Source organism: Scyliorhinus torazame, chromosome 7, assembly GCF_047496885.1.
Source record: "Scyliorhinus torazame isolate Kashiwa2021f chromosome 7, sScyTor2.1, whole genome shotgun sequence".
Taxonomy (NCBI): domain Eukaryota; kingdom Metazoa; phylum Chordata; class Chondrichthyes; order Carcharhiniformes; family Scyliorhinidae; genus Scyliorhinus; species Scyliorhinus torazame.
In genome coordinates this window covers 281,718,363-281,735,635 of record NC_092713.1, presented here as the reverse complement: position 1 = coordinate 281,735,635, position 17,273 = coordinate 281,718,363, and the positions used below count along the sequence as shown (strand labels likewise).

General features: G+C 50.0%; 1 protein-coding gene across 3 annotated transcripts in view; it reads left to right on the top strand.

Annotated features, from left to right (window-relative positions):
• LOC140427072 (protein Shroom1-like) overlaps window positions 1-17,273 on the top strand; it is a 145,575-nt gene that overhangs the window by 12,001 nt on the left and 116,301 nt on the right. The window lies entirely within an intron of this gene.

The window sequence follows — 17,273 nt, the reverse complement described above, 5'->3', positions numbered from 1 at the left end:
TACCATTTCTCTCCAGATTTGACAAAGTCATCCACATTCAAAACATTAGCTCCCTTTTCTCTCCACAGATGCTGTCCGAGCTGCTGAGATTGTCCAGTATTTCAGATTCCAGCATCCACAGTCATTTGCTTTTAGCTTTTTGCTTGGCCATCTAAGAACTTGCATTTATATAGCCCCAGGATTGGATGGCACAGTGGTTAGCGCTGCTTCCTCACAGCGCCAGGGACCCGGGTTCAATTCCAGCCTCGGGTGACTATGCGGAGTTTGAACTTCCTCCCCGTTTCTGCGGGGCTCCGGTTTCCTCCCACAGTCCAAAGACATGCAGGTTAGGTGGATTTGCCATGCTAAATTGCCCCTTATAGGTAGGGTTACAGGGATAGGGCGGGGCCTAGATAGGGTGCTCTTTCAGAAGGTCGGTGTAGAAACAATGGGCCGAATGGCCGCCTTCTGCACTGTAGGGATTCTATGTCCTTTGAAAGCCAATGAAAGTAATCTAGAAATTCTGATGAAAGGTCATCGACCTGAAACATTAACTCTCACTCTACAGGTGTTGCCTTACCTGCGGAGTATTCAGCATTTCCTGTTTTTTATTCAAATCATCTAGACTTGGATTAATGATCCAATTAAAGGAGCTCAAATTCCACCATGGTGTCAGGGGAATTTTAATTCAGCCAATTAAATAATAGCTGGAATACAAACCAGTATTTTTCAAAAAGGTGTTGTCAGCATGAAAACAGGCCCTTCGGCCCAACTTGTCCATGCTGCCCAGTTTTTACCACTAAACTCGTCCCAATTGCCCAAATTTGGCCCATATCCCTCTATACCCAGCTTTCTTATATAGCTGTCTAAATGCTTTTTAAAAAACAAAATAGTACCCGCCTCTACTACTGCTTCTGGCAGCTCGTTCGACACTCACCACCCTCTGTGAAAATATTGCCCCTCTGGACTCTTTTCTTTTTTTGTATCTCTCCCCTCTTATCTTCAACCTATGCTCTCTAGTTTTAGACTCCCCTACCTTTGAGAAAAGATGTTGACTATCTACCTTATCAATGCCCCTCATTACTTGATTGACCTCTATAGGATCACCCCAAAGCCTCCAGGGAAAAAAGTCCCAGCCTATCCAGCCTCTCATACAATCATAGAATTAACAATGCAGAAGGAGGCCATTGCAGTGTTAATGTAAGCCTACTTGTGACAAAGATTATAATAACCTTCTTCACTGTCCACTATGCCACCAATCTTGATGTCATTTGCAAACTTACTAACTATGCCTCCTAAATTCTCATCCAAATCATTAATATAAATAACAAAGACAGTGGACCCAGCACTGATCCCTGAGGCACACCACTGGTCACAGGCCTCCAGTTTGAAAAACAACCCTCTTCAACCCTTTGTCTTCTGTCGTCAAGACAACTTTGTATCCAATTGGCTACCTCACCCTGGATCCCGTGAGTTTTAACCTTATGCAACAACCCACTTTGTCAAAGGCTTTGCTAAAGTCCATGTCAACGTTGACTGCACTGCCCTTCTTGGTTACCCCTTCAAAAAAACTCAATCAAATTTGTGAGACATGGTTTTCCCCTCACAAAGCCATGCTGACTGTCCCTAATCAGTCTATGCCTCTCTAAATTCCTGTAGACCCTGTCTCCCAGAATACCTTCCACCAACTTGGTCATCGGTCTGTAGTTTCCAGGCTTTTCCCTCTGACCCTTCTTAAACAAAGGCATAACATTTGCTCACCTCCAATCTTCACGCACCTCACCTCTTGACGATTCAAATATCTCTGCTAGGGGACCCGCAATTTCCTCCTTAGCCCCCCACAACGTCCTGGGGTACATTTCATCAGATCCCGAGCACTATGATTTATCTACCTAGATGCGCTTTAAGATTTCTGTAACTGTACACTCCTCAAGACATCGTTATTTATTTCCCCAAGTTTCCTAACATCCATGCCTTTCTCTATTTTTTTTAGAAAATATTTTTTGAAGCATTTGTAATTTTCACAGTTTAACAAATTTAACAAATTAACATTCTATTTTTTTTTAAAAAGTATGTTTATTCAAAGTTTTTCCAACAAAAATTTTCAACCAATTAAACCCCCCCGTAACAGAAAAGAAAAAGAGAAGGAACAGAACAGAACATAAATATATCGATCCAACATAATACAGAACTTGTACAATGGGTTCCTCCCGCACAAATTGACTCTCCCATATGTTTATGTTTTTCCTTTTTCAAGTGCCGCTCGGAAAACCCTCTTCCCCGCCCACCCATATACCCCCCCCCCCACACCTCACCCCTGTGTCGTCTCCACTGCCCCCAGATCTTTAGCGTTGCCGCCACCATCGGACTCGTGGTGTACCTTGTCGGCGAGAGCGGCAACGGTGCCGTCACCAGCGCCCTCAGGCTCGTTCCTTTGCAGGGCGCCATCTCCAGCCTCTTCCATGCCGCCCACTCTCCCTCCATCACTCACTTACGGATCATCGCCACGTTGGCTGCCCAATAGTAGCCACCCAGATTTGGCAACGCCAGCCCTCCTCTGTCCCTACTACGCTCCAGAAACACCTTCCTTACCCTCGGGGTCTTGTTTGCCCACACAAAGCCCTTGATGCTCCTACCTACCCGCTTAAAAAAGGCCTTGGTAATCATAATAGGAAGGCACTGGAACACAAAAAGAAACCTCGGGAGGACCATCATTTTAATCGACTGTACCCTGCCCGCTAGCGAGAGTGGCAACACATCCCATCATTTGAAGTCCTCCTCCATCTGCTCCACCAGCCACGTCAAATTAAGTTTGTGCAGGGCCCCCCAACTCCTAGCTACCTGGATCCCCAAGTACCGAAAGCTCCTTTCCGCACTCCTCAACGGTAGGTCGTCTATCCCTCTTCCCCGGTCCCCTGGATGCACCACGAAGAGCTCACTTTTCCCGATATTGAGCTTATAGCCCGAGAAGTCCCCAAACGCCCTTAGGATCTGCACGACCTCCACCATCCCCTCCACTGGATCTGCCACATACAGCAACAGGTCGTCTGCATACAGCGACACCCGATGCTCCTCTCCCCCTCGGACCACCCCTCTCCATTTCCTGGACTCCCTTAATGCCATGGCCAAAGGCTCAATTACTAATGCAAACAACAGGGGGGACAGGGGGCACCCCTGCCTCGTCCCTCGATACAGCCGGAAATACTCCGACCTCCGCCGATTCGTAACCACACTCGCCACCGGGGCTCTATATAGCAGCTTAACCCAACTGATAAACCCCTCCCCAAACCCAAACCTCCGCAACACTTCCCAGAGATACTCCCACTCCACTCGGTCAAAGGCCTTCTCTGCGTCCATAGCTGCCACTATCTCCGCCTCTCCCTCCACCGATGGCATCATAATCACGTTTAGGAGCCTCCGCACATTGGTGTTTAGCTGCCTGCCCTTTACAAATCCCATCTGGTCCTCGTGAATCACCCCCGGGACACAGTCCTCAATCCTCGTAGCCAGCACTTTTGCCAGCAACTTAGCGTCCACATTAAGGAGCGAAATCGGCCTATATGAATCGCATTGCAGTGGGTCCTTGTCCCGCTTCAGGATCAGAGAAATCATCGCCCTGGACATTGTCGGGGGCAGGGTCCCCCCCCCTCCCTTGCCTCATTGAAAGTCCTCACCAGCAACGGGGCTAACAGGTCCGTATACTTCCTGTAAAACTCAACCGTGAACCCATCTGGCCCCGGGGCCTTCCCCGCCTGCATGCTCCCCAGTCCTTTAATCACCTCCTCCAACCCAATTGGCGCCCCCAAACCAGCCACCTCCTGCTCCTCCACCCTCGGGAACCTCAGTTGACCCAGAAATCGTCGCATTCCCTCTTCCCCCACTGGGGGCTGAGATCTGTACAGCTCCTCATAAAAGGCCTTAAATGCCTCATTTACTTTCACTGCACTCCGCACCGTAGTTCCCCTGCCATCCTTAACTCCACCTGTCTCCCTCGCTGCCATCCTCTTACGGAGCTGATGTGCCAGCATCCGGCTCGCCTTCTCCCCATACTCATACGTCGCCCCCTGTGCTTTCCTCCACTGTGCCTCTGCCTTCCCTGTGGTTAACACGTCAAATTCGTTCTGGAGACTTCGCCGCTCCCTAAGTAGCCCCTCTTCAGGGGCCTCTGCATATCTCCTGTCCACCCTTAGGATCTCCCCCACTAACCTCTCCCTTTCCCTGCCCTCTCTCTTCTCCCTGTGAGCCCTGATGGAGATTAACTCTCCCCTGACCACCGCCTTCAGCGCCTCCCATACTACCCCCACCTGCACCTCCCCGTTGTCATTGGTCTCCAAATACCTTTCAATGCACCCCCGTACCCTTCCGCACAGCTCCTCATCTGCGAGTAATCCCACATCCAGACGCCACAGCGGGCGTTGGTCCCTCTCCTCCCCCAACTCCAGCTCCACCCAGTGCGGGGCGTGGTCTGAGATAGCGATGGCAGAGTACTCCGTTCCCTCCACTTTCGGGATCAGCGCCCTGCTCAAAACAAAAAAAATCTATCCGGGAGTAGGCTTTGTGTACGTGGGAAAAAAAAAGAAAATTCCCTGGCCAGGGGCCTAGCAAATCTCCACGGATCTACTCCCCCCATCTGGTCCATAACCCCCCTAAGCACCTTGGCCGCAGCCGGCCTCTTCCCAGCCCTAGATCTGGAACGATCTAATGCTGGGTTGAAATCCCCCCCATTATCAAGCTTCCTACCTCCAGGTCCGGAATACGCCCCAACATACGCTTCATAAATCCAGCATCGTCCCAGTTCGGGGCGTATACTTTTACCAATACCACCCACTTCCCCTGCAACCTACCGCTCACCATCACGTATCGACCTCCATTGTCCACTACTATATTCTTGGCCTCAAACGACACCCGCTTCCCCACCAGTATTGCCACCCCTCTATTCGTCGCATCCAGCCCCGAATGGACTACCTGTCCTACCCATCCCTTTCTTAACCTGACCTGGTCTGCCACCTTCAAATGTGTCTCCTGAAGCATGACCACGTCTGCCTTCAGTCCCTTTAAGTGCGCGAACACTCGGGCCCTCTTAACCGGCCCATTCAGGCCCCTCACATTCCACGTTATCAGCCGGATTGGGGGGCTTCCCCCCCCCCCCGCCCTCTTTCCCCCCTGCCGACTAGCCATCTCCTTTTCTAGGCCAGTCCCGTGCCCGCGCCTCCCGCACCCTCGAGTCCCCCAGATGTGGGACCCCCGCCCTGACCACCTCTTCTGTTTTCAGTTCCCCCTCGGCCAATGCAGCAGCAACCCTATTTCCCCCCCCCCTTCCCCCTCCCCCCGCTAGATCCATATCTAGCTCTTTTGCTCCCCCCATAACACTCCCGTAAGTCAGCTGACACCTGCTGACCCCGGTCTCCCCTGCCGTCCCATTGACTCCCCCCCGTGTGGAAATCCCCCCTCCTCCTCCCCAGCAATCAATGTGCGCTCCTCCATCCCCCGACTCCGTCCTTCCCTAGCGTGGAAAAAGCCCGCGCTTTCCTGAACCAGCCCCGCCCCCTCTGGCGCAGCTCCTGTTGCGGCCTTATCCCAATTCCCCCATCCCCGGGCCTCCCCTCCCTCCAGCACCGGCGCCCACATTCCCTCACAGTCTCCCCATCAGATCTCTTCCCCCATCCCCATCCATCGCCCAACCCGTGGAACATTCCCTACGCATAGTTAAAACCCTGTATACAACCGACATCCCCCCCCACAACCACAGACCCTCAGTTTGAGTCCAACTTTTCAGTTTGTATAAAGATCCAAGCCTCTTCAGGCGTTTCAAAGTAGTGGTGACGATCCTGAAATGTGACCCACAATCGCGCTGGCTGCAGCATTCCGAATCTCACCCCCTTCCTATGCAGCACCGCCTTGGCCCGATTAAAACCAGCTCTCTTCTTTGCCACCTCCGTACTCCAGTCCTGATAGATTCGGATCACCATATTCTCCCACCTGTTGCTCCGCTCTTTCTTGGCCCATCTCAAGACACACTCTCTGTCCACGAAACGATGAAACCTCACCACTACCGCCCTTGGCGGCTCGTTGGCCTTGGGTCTCCTCGCCAGGACCCGATGAGCCCCATCTAGCTCCAGGGGACTCGGAGAGGCCTCTGCACCCTTCAGCGAATTGAGCATCGTGCTCACATATGCTCCTGCATCGGCCCCCTCCACCCCTTCAGGGAGACCCAGAATCCGAAGGTGCTTCCTCCTCGACCTGTTCTCCAGGTCCTTGAATCTTTCCGCCCACCTCTTGTGCAGCGCCTCGTGCGCCTCCATCTTCAGGTGGAGAAGGTAGTCAAGAAGGCATACGGCATGCTTGCCTTCATTGGCCGGGGCATTGAGTATAAGAATTGGCAAGTCATGTTGCAGCTGTATGGAACCTTAGTTAGGCCACACTTGGAGTATAGTGTTCAATTCTGGTCGCCACACTACCAGAAGGATGTGGAGGCTTTAGAGAGGGTGCAGAAGAGATTTACCAGAATGTTGCCTGGTATGGAGGGCATAAGCTATGAGGAGCGATTGAATAAACTCGGTTTGTTCTCACTGGAACGAAGGAGGTTGAGGGGCGACCTGATAGAGGTATACAAAATTATGAGGGGCATAGACAGAGTGGATAGTCAGAGGCTTTTCCCCAGGGTAGAGGGGTCAATTACTAGGGGGCATAGGTTTAAGGTGAGAGGGGCAAGGTTTAGAGTAGATGTACGAGGCAAGTTTTTTACGCAGAGGGTAGTGGGTGCCTGGAACTCGCTACCGGAGGAGGTAGTGGAAGCAGGGACGATAGGGACATTTAAGGGGCATCTTGACAAATATATGAATAGGATGGGAATAGAAGGATACGGACCCAGGAAGTGTAGAAGATTGTAGTTTAGTCGGGCAGTATGGTCGGCACGGGCTTGGAGGGCCGAAGGGCCTGTTCCTGTGCTGTACATTTCTTTGTTCTTTGTTCTTTGTTGTTCACCGCCAGGCCCAAGATCTCGTCCTTGTTCTCTGCGGCTTTTTCCCGCACCTCCCGGATCTCTACCCAGTGGGCCTTCCGGGTCTCCTTTAGCCCCTCGATCGCCGTCAGCAGTGGCGCCAGCACCTCTTTCTTAAGCTCCTCCACACAGCGCCTGAGAAACTCCTGCTGCTCCGGCCCCCATGCCGCTCAATCTCCGCCCTCCGCCATCTTGTTTTTTCTCCCTCGCTTCTTTCGCTGCTCCAAAACCGCTTTTTTGACCACTCCACTTCTGGTCCACTCCATATACTATGGAAGGGGGACCTTGCTCTCACCTTCCCACACGGGAAGTCGTCGAAAAATTTCCGTTGGGGCTCCTCTGGAGAGCCCACAAGTCCGTTCCAGCGGGAGCCGCCGAAATGTGCGGCTTAGCTCCGCATAGCCGCAACCGGAAGTCACAAATTAACATTCTAAACAACCTAGCAGCCCAACACACGCAACCACAACACAATAACATACCCAACTACCCTCCCGCCCTAGCTCCTAACTACCCGTATATTAGATTCCCTGTCCTTATTTTACACTGCCATGCCTACCATTTTCTCTCCCCCCCCCCCACTTTCTGCTGACATTCAGTTTTCCTTAAAGAAGTCGATAAACGGCTGCCACCTCCGAGCAAACCCCTGAGGTGAACTTAATTTTTTCCAGCCTGAGAAACCTGGCCATGTCGCTAACCCACACTCCTGACTTTGGAGGCTCCGAGTCCCTCCACCCCAGCAAAATCCATCTCCGGGCCACCAGGGAGGAGAAGGCCAGAACATCGGCCTCCCTCACCCCAGCCCTGGACCCCGGATCTTCCGATACCCCAAATATTGCCATTTCTGGCCTCAGAGTCACCCTCCCTTCCAGGACCTCTGACATGACATCCGCAAATCCCTGCCAGAATCCCCTCAACTTCGGACGCGCCCAGAACATATGTACATGATTCGCCGGGCTTCCCCCACAGCATCCACACCTGTCCTCCACTTCCTCGAAAAACTTACTCATCTGGGCTACCGTCATGTGGGCCCTATGAACCACCTTGAACTGGATCAGGCTAAGCCTGGCACACGACGAGGATGAATTGACTCTCTTCAAGGCCTTTCCCCAAAGTCTGACTTACAGCTCCCCTCCCAACTCTTCGTCCCATTTCTTCTTCACCTCCCCGACTGGGACCCCTTCCCACTCCATCAATTCCTTGTATCGCTCCGAGACCCTCCCCTCCCCAAACCCCTTTTTAGACATTACTTTATTCTGTAGTCCCCTCAGGGGGAGGCGAGGAAAGCTTGGAACCTACCTCCGGACAAAGTCCCGTACCTGTCGGTACCGAAACCCGTTCCCACCCGGCAACTCAAACTCCTCCTCCAATGCCTCCGGGCTCGGGAAACCCTCCTCAATGAGGAGATCCCCAAATCTCTCAATCCCTGCCCACTGCCACCTCCGAAAGCCTCCGTCCAGCCCCCGGAACAAACCGGTGATTATCACAGATCGGTGCCCACACTGACGCCCCCTCCAATCTCATGTACTGTCTCCATTGTCCCCACACCCTCAAGGCTGCCACTACCACTGGGCTTGTGGAGTACCGAGCCGGGCGCCATTAGCAAAGCCTCCAAACTCGTACACCGACCCCTCCCCCACTGCCCACTTCCTAACATCGATATGTTGGCCGCCCAGTAATAGTTCATAAAACTCGGAAGGGCTAAGCTCCCTCCTTGCGTCCCTATCCCAAAAGTACCTTCTTCACCCTCGGGGTCTCACCAGCCCATACAAAACCCAAGATCGCCACGTTCATCTCCCTGAAAAAAGCCTTGGGGATAAAAATTGGAAGACATTGAAAAACGAACAGCAACCTCGGGAGGACTGTCACCTTCACAGTCTACACCCACCCCGTCAATGTCAGCGGGAGCATGTCCCACCTGTGGAAGTCTCTTTTCATATGCTCAACCGCACTGCCCAGATTTAACTTATGGAGCTGACCCCAGTCCCTTGCCACCTGAATCCTCAGTGATAGAAATCAGATTTTCTGGTTAGCTATAGATGAGGTAGGTAGGGGGTTTAAATAAGAAATCTTTGGGACTAATTGACTGAATCATATGAGAGTAAGAGAAGCTGACTAATTGGGAATTAATCAGATAAGACTTAAAATGTTCATATTTTGCAAGTTATGTAAACTGCTAGAGACTGCAAGGTCAAATAGAAGAAAGACCCTTTGTGTTAAAGAACTGGGCTGAGGACCCAGTTCCGTTTCCATGATAACGACCAGTCAGCCCATGGTGATAACTCCTGGTGGGAAATGTGTTTCACTCAGACAATGTTATGGAAAATTACCCCAAATCATTTATCTCTTAAATTGACAGACAGACAGTTTGGCCAAATTGAGCGAATTGTAAATTAGTTAAAGCCAATCACAGCTGTAAAGAGGGCGAAACTTTACGATAGTAATCTCCTTAAAAGATCAGTTGTCAGGATGAGAAAACACGTCTTTTCCGGAATCACTCTAACCTTTTTTCTGAAACCTATTCTGCTTGCTTTGCAAAATCGCCATTTTATAAGAACATAGAACATAGAACATACAGTACAGAAAGAGGCCATTTGGCCCATCGAGTCTGCAGCGACCCACTTAAGCCCTGATTCCCACCCTATCCCCGTAACCCAATAACCCCTCCTAACCTTTTTGGTCACGAAGGGCAAGTTATCATGGCCAATCAACCTAAACCTGCACATCTTTGGACTGTGGGAGGAAACCGGAGCACTCGCAGACATGGGGAGAACGTGCAGACTCCGTACAGACAGTGACCCAGCATTGAATCGAACCTGGGACCCTAGCGCTGTGAAGCCACAGTGCTAATCACTTGTGCTACTGTGCTGCCCATAATTTCTTTTGTTTTAAATCACTCAGTCGTTTTTGTACTGTGCATCTTGATTTGAAGAAATTACCAAGAAATATAATTGTATTTTAAATTCAACTACTATATTTGCAGAAGACAATCGATCTGACTAGTTTGCTGCAAGGCTAGTTGGAACTTTCTAAAATTTTGTACTGAAATTGAGTTTACCAGTAGACACTAAAAAGGTGACAAAAAAGTTGCAAATAACTTTGCCAAAAAGCACAGCCTGGAATCTGTTATTTGGGAACTAAGAAGGGATAACGCATTACCACGGTTCCGAATAGACACACAGATCCATCACCCAGGTACCTAAAACTCCTCCCCACCACTTTGAATGGTAATCCCCTCAGTCTCTTCTCCTGCCCCCATGCCTGGATCCCCCCCCTAAGCAGGTCTATTATGTACCGGAGCAAATCATCTGCGTAGAGCGAGACCCTATGTTTTACCCCCCTCTCACTATCCCCTGCCAAACATTCGATGACCTATGGGCCATTGCCAAGGGCTCTATGGCCAGGGCAAACAGTAGTGGGGAGAGTGGGCACCCCTGTCTTCTCTCCCTGCACAAACTAAAGTATTCTGGCTGGACCCGGTTGGTCCTTGCATCCGCCACCAGTGCCTGGTATAGCAACCGGACCCAGTCTACAAATCCCTGCCCGAATCCAAACCTTCCTAAGCTATCCCACAAGTACTTCCACTCCACCACCTCAACCTCGTGCCCCTCCGCTGGCATCATTATAACATTTAGGAGTCGTCTAATGTTGGATGTCAAGTGCTGTCCCTTCACAAATCCCGTCTGATCCTCCCCAATTACCTCCGGGACACAGTCCTCTATACGTGTGGCCAGGATCTTTGCCAGCAACTTCGCAACACATTCAAAAGAGAGATCGGCCTATACGATCCACAGCTCTCTGGATCCTTACCTCGCTTCAAAATAAGGGAAATCGATGCCTGTGATAATGTTGGGGGGAGCACTCCCAGCTTCTTGGACTCATTAAAGGGCTTTACCAAGAGTGGCCCCAGTAACCCAGAAACCTTTTTCTAAAACTCCACCGGATATTTGTCAGGTCCCGGAGCTATACCCGATTGCATCACCCCCAGTCCGTCTATCACCTACCTGAGCCCAATTGGGCCTCCCAAGCCTTCCACCAACTCCTCGTCTACCCTGGGGAACTCCAGCCCCCCCAAGAATCGCTTCATGCCCTCCTACCCAGCCGGGGGTTCCGATTTATAAAGTCAGCTATAAAATTCCCGAAACACATCGTTCACCCCCTCCGGGTCGGCAACCACCTTCCCCCTTTTTTCCTTTACTTTCCCAATTTCTCTTGCCGCCTCCTGTTTCCTGATGCACCAACATCCTGCTGACTTTTTCCCCATATTCATACACCTCCCCCTTTACCCTCCTCAGCTGCCCCTCTGCCTTACCTGTAGACAGGAGCCCAAATTCCATTTGAAGTCTCTGCCGCCCCTTCAGGAGCCCCTCATCCCGGAGACTCCGCATACCTCCTGTCCACCTGTAAAATTTCACCTACCAGCCTGTCCAACTCCGCCCGTTCAGTCTTCTCCCTGTGGGCCCGATTCAAGATGAATTCCCACCTGATAACCACCTTCAGTGCCTCCCACCCCACCCCTGCTGAGATCTCACCCGTATCATTACTCTTTATGTACCCCTGAATGACCTCCCTCACCTGCTCACACACCTCATCCTCCGCGAGTAGTCCCACATCTAACCTCCATTGTGGCCGCTGGGCCTTTCTTTTACTCACTCGCAGGTCTACCTCACAGGGCGTGGTCTGTCACCACAATTGCTGAATATTCAGTATCCACCACGTCCGCCAGCAGCGTTTTGACCAGCACGAAAAAGTCTATCCTTGAGTACACCTTATGCACATGGAGTAGAATGAAAACTCCTTACTCCTTGGCCTCCCGAATCTCCATGGATCCACCCCTCCCATGTGCTCCGTAAGCTCCTGCAGCTCTTTCGCCATTGCTGACACCTTTCCAGACCTGGGACTCGACCGGTCCAGTCTCGGATCCAGGACCGTGTTGAAATCCCCCCCCCCATAATCAGTCCGTGCAAGTCCAGGTCCGGAATCTTCCCTCGCACCCTCCTAACGAACGCGACATCATCTCAGTTTGGGGCGTGTATATTCAACAGCACCACAGCCATTCCCTCCAGCTTCCCACGAACCATAATAAATCTATCCCCCGGGCTTGCCTCTATCTTCCCCACCTCGAATGCCACCTTTTGACTAGAATTGCCACCCCCCTTGTTTTAAAGTCCAATCCTGAGTGAAACACCTGCCCGATCCATCCCTTCCTCAATCTAACCTGGTCTCCCAGCTTTTTGTGTGTGTCCTGAAGCATGGCCACATCCGCCTTCAGTTGCCTCAAGTGTGCGGACACAAGGGCACTTTTGACTGGCCCATTCAGTCCACGAACATTCCACATGATCAACCTGGTCAGGGGGCACCCTACCCCCCTCCCCTGTCAATCAGCCATAGCCTCTCCGAGGCCAGCCCTTGGCCCATGCCCCACACCTCACCTGGCCCGACCTCCAGCAGCTACCATCATCAGCTCTTCTCCCCTCTCCGTCAACAGTCTATCCCCCCCCCCCTCCTATGTTGGTCCCCAGCTCAACCCCCACTCTGCTTCCATGAAGTAGCCCTCCCAGCTAACCTGGCAGCCCGGTGCCCCTGGCGCCTAGCGTCCTATCCCCACTGATTCCCCTCCCCCCCGCTCTTAATGCAAACTCCCAAAACAATGGCAAGAAGCAAAAACAAACAAGCAATCCCTCCCAAGGTCCGAGCACAAAGGCCCACCCCTCCTCCCTTAACAAAGTATTATCTAGTCAACTAACCTCAACAGAACCGGATGAAAAACGGAAAAAGAGGGAGAATATATAAACAAAGCCTCAAACGTTGTTCCAGACATCGCAAATTAAACATTAAAAGTTTAAAGTTTTCACAAAACATAGCTCATAGCTCAGTTCTTCACAGTCCGAGTTCAAGGCCTTCATTTTCCCGCCAGTTTATGGTCTTCCATAAAGCCCACCACGTCCTCCGGTGAGCCAAAGTACAGCTCCCGACCCTCATAGTTCACCCATAGACGGGCCGGGTAAATAAGACCAAACTTTATTCCTTTTGCATATAGGGCCGACTTGACCTTATTGAAACTCGCCCTCCTCTTTGCGAGTTCTGCTCCCAAGTCCTGATACACCCGGATCTCGGCATCTTCCCACACACACCGCTTCGTCTGCCTGGCCCACCTCATAATACGTTCCTTGCCTAGGAACTGATGTAGGGGTACCAGCATCACCCTCGGGGGCTCACGCCCCTGGGGTTTACGTATAAGTGCCCTGTGAGCCTGGTCCACCTCCAATGGCTTGGCGAACGAACCTTCCCCCATCAGCTTCTCCAGCACCTTCCCCACATACGCACCAGCATCTGAACCTTCTTTCCCCTCCGGCAGACGGACTATCCGGATGTTCTGCCTCCGTGAATGGTTCTCCAGGTCCTCCAATTTCTCCAACAGCCACTTCTGCTGGTCCTGCAGCATCCTGATCTCCGCTGCCATTGAGGTGGACTTCTACCAGCCTTGCCCTTCACTCTAAAAGGAATGTGCTTACCCTGAACCCTGGTTAACACACTTTTGAAAGTCTCCCATTTACCAGCCGTCCCTTTGCCTGCCAACAGACTCCCCCAATCAACTTTTGAAAGTTCCTATCTGTTCTGCCCCTCCAGCCCATTCTGCCATTCATTTCAATCACGGCTTGTCTGTAACTTGATGTAACCTTTCCAGCTCGGTTTTGTGCCCCTTGATAGCATTACTTAATAAATGTCTATGAATTTCAGTTCAAAACGTTAATTGGAACTGGCCCGAGAAAATTCCAGATTTGCACTACCCATTATGCTGGGCAGTACTTTGTGAGGTCAAACCTGAACCTAATTTCAAGGTTATGCCTTTTTGTTCTGGACACACCAGGCCAGAAGAAATAGTTTCTCTCTATCAATGTTCTCAGATTTTTCAATTACGTTAAACACCTCAGTTAGCTCATCTTAGTTTTCTGTATTCACAGTAATGCAAGTCTATTTAGCCTTATAATTTAACACTAGCCCTGTATCATTCTGGTCTTCCACCGTCCCAGCATCTAACCATTTAAAAAAAAACTCTGATCCAGCTTTCTTAGGTCTAAAATGAATGGCCTCACATTTCTCCACGTTGACTTCTGCCTACTGCAATTCTGCCTGCTCACTTTATCTACCAGTGTGGCTTTGCACATTTCGACTGCCATCTACCCTATTTTCTGTGCCAATTAATTTCTTTTTCTATAAATTAGTACCCAATTTTTTTTTCAATTAAGGGACAGTTTGGCATGGCCAATCCACCTACCCTGCACATCTTTGGGTTGTGGGGGTGAAACCCACGCAGACACGGGGAGAATGTGCAAATTCCACATGGACAGTGACCCAGGGCCGGGATTGAACCCGGGTCCTGTAGGCAGCAGTGCTAATCACTGCCCCACCGTGCCACTTGTTAACATCAGCAAACTTGGATACATGGTCCCACGTTCCTTCATCCAAGTGGAGTATTTCCTGAATACTGTGCTAAGTTGCCAGCCAAGATTATGTGCTCAAATCTCTAGAGTGGGATTTCTATCCACAACCTTTAAAACTCAGCGGGAGAGCACTTAGCCGAGTCTGACACCTTTACCAACAATATCCTTTTAATCTTCACCTCCATTATTAATCAAACAATGTTGCAAGTTCATTTAAAGCAATTCATCCACCTAGTATTGGCTGTTTTACTGGTAGTCTATTCTACTAAGCAGTGAGAGAAAACATTATTTGTTCTGTTATCCATTAATTCTTGGGACAATTCTACAGCAAAGTAGGCCAATAAAGCCTGTGCTCGCTCTCTGGAATAACCATCTACTCGTTTCAGCTAAATGCCCTTTTCCCATGCCCTCATACATTTTTTTTGTTTGAATATTTATCCACCCCCTATTTGAAATCTGTTATGCGCTTTGTTTCCGCTATTGTTTCTGTTAGAAAGCAAGAAGTGGAAAGTGCTTGTGTTTATATACTGTCTTTCAGTTCCTCGGGAAATCCCAAAGTGTTTCTCATCCAATTATATTGACATGTAGACATCTGTTTTTTAGGAGGGAGGGGGCAAGGGGGGGACGAAGTGGTGGGGGGGGGGTCAAATGTGGCTGCCAATTTGTTCACAACAAGGTCCCATTAACAACAATGAGATAAATTGCGTTATAATTTGTTTTGACAGAGTTGGTTGAGGGCTAAATGTTGGCCAGAATTCTTCTTTAATACCACAAGAATTTTTGTTTCCACCTCACAGGCAGACAGGGCTCCAGGCTAATATCATAATAAAAAAGGTAATGGCCATACTGATAAAATATCACCCGCTCAGTAGCTCAGTATTTCACTGAGGTATCGGATTCACATTCATGTAAGCATCAAATTTTGATATCCAGTTCACTATCCTGAATTCGAGCACTGGAGATGTACCTCCAGCGGTGCCTTCACAAGATCTTCACATCCAATGCAGGAAGGGGGTGCGGGTCTAACAAACCGCACCCTCGACCAAGTTAACCCGTCCAGAATCCAGGCACAGATCACTGAAAACCAGCTCCACTGGGCAGGACACATCTGTCACCAGAACTCCGAACTCGACCATGGCAGGAGACTCCCAGGAGCACAGCAAAAATAATTTTGGGATGTCCTCAAAGCATTCCTGAACCCCCGCAGCCTCATAGGAGTTTCTGGCTTGTGACCGACCAAAATGGAGAAGGCTCATTCGGGAAGGCATTAATGTCAGGAATGTGCAGAAGCAAAAGTAAAGGAATCGGAGGGAGTGCATAAACCTCCAAACAACCCAAACCTTCAAACACCACCTGCCCCTCATGCGGACTTATCACTGTCTCCGAACCCAGCAAACCAGAGTGAAAGCAAGTCATCCTCGATTCCGAGGGACTGCCCTCAGAAGAGAAGATATAGTATATGTTATACATTCTGCTTCTCTCCACAGATGCTGCCGGGTATTTCTAGTATTTCCTATCTTTATTTGAGATTTCCAGCATCTGCAGTATTTTGCTTTTAAACAAATTGTTGACTTCGACCCCTATGAATACAGCTGTTCATTTTCCTCCACAAACCAAAAACGCCATTTATTAGCATCCTCTCCTTTCAGGGTTTGTCTGACTTTTGGCCAAGTTTGCGGAGTCCCTTCAAAATCCTATGCCTTTGTTTTATCATCAACTACTACACTACACAACATATTATCAAATAGCTATTGAAAATCCATGTACAGAATATCTATTACAATTCCTTTATCAGTAGTGCACTCCATTCTTTCTTCAAATAATTTTATTAAATACCTGGCATGCATCTCAGCTTTTAGACTTTGTTACCCTTAATTAACCCATGTCTTTCTAACTGAGTAATTTAATCTGATATTATGTTTTTAGAAATTTGTGCACTACTGATGTTTGATTGACTGTCTGATGTTGCCTTGTTTATCCCTTTAAGCTTTTCGTAGTTGCTTTGTTCACTATCCTCCGATTCTCCGGCATAAACTTCATAGACAATAGAAACTTCAGAGGGTCAGTGAAGGAAATGAGAGGTAGAGAGTATGGGAGGAGACTGGCAACTAACATGAAGGGGGAGCCAGAAGTTTCCTATGGGCATATAAATAGTAAACAGGTAGTCAGAGGAGAGGTGGTGCCAATTAGGGATCACAAAAGATGGAGGCAGAGGCCATGGCTGAGGTACTAAATTACCTCTGCGCTTGTCTTTATGAAGGAACATGCCGCTGCCGAATCCACAGTGAAGCACAAAATATTTGAGATACAGGATGGGCTAAAAGAGGAGGTATGAGAGAGGCTGCCTGTACCCAAAGTAGAGAAGCCACCAGGATTGGATGGGATGCATTGGCGAATGCTGAGGGAAGTAGGAGTGGCAGCAGATTTGTCAGTTTAACCTCGGGGCAGCACGCTGGCGCGGGTTTGATCCCGGCCCCGGGTCACTGTCCGTGGGGAGTTTGCATATTCTCCCCGTGTCTGCGTGGGTCTCAATTCATTGTTAAACCCCTGGAGGCAGGACTTCTGCCCCACCGGAAGTCCTGCCACGGAGATCTGACAGCCAGTCGCTCTTCAGTACTGGCAGCACCAGGGGAGCAGTGGCAACTGCTGGTTTAATACTGGGGCCTTCACCAGGGATAGTTACTGGATCCATGAAGAAAGGTAATTGTGGGTGGGGTGGGAGTAGGAGAAAGGTGAGTGCCAGTGCACTCCATTCTTTCTTTGGGTATTTGGGAGTGGTGCAGGGACACACCAGGGGGAGGGGAACATGGGAGGAATTACATCCTGGGGGGAGGGGGGGTTGTGCCCCTCCA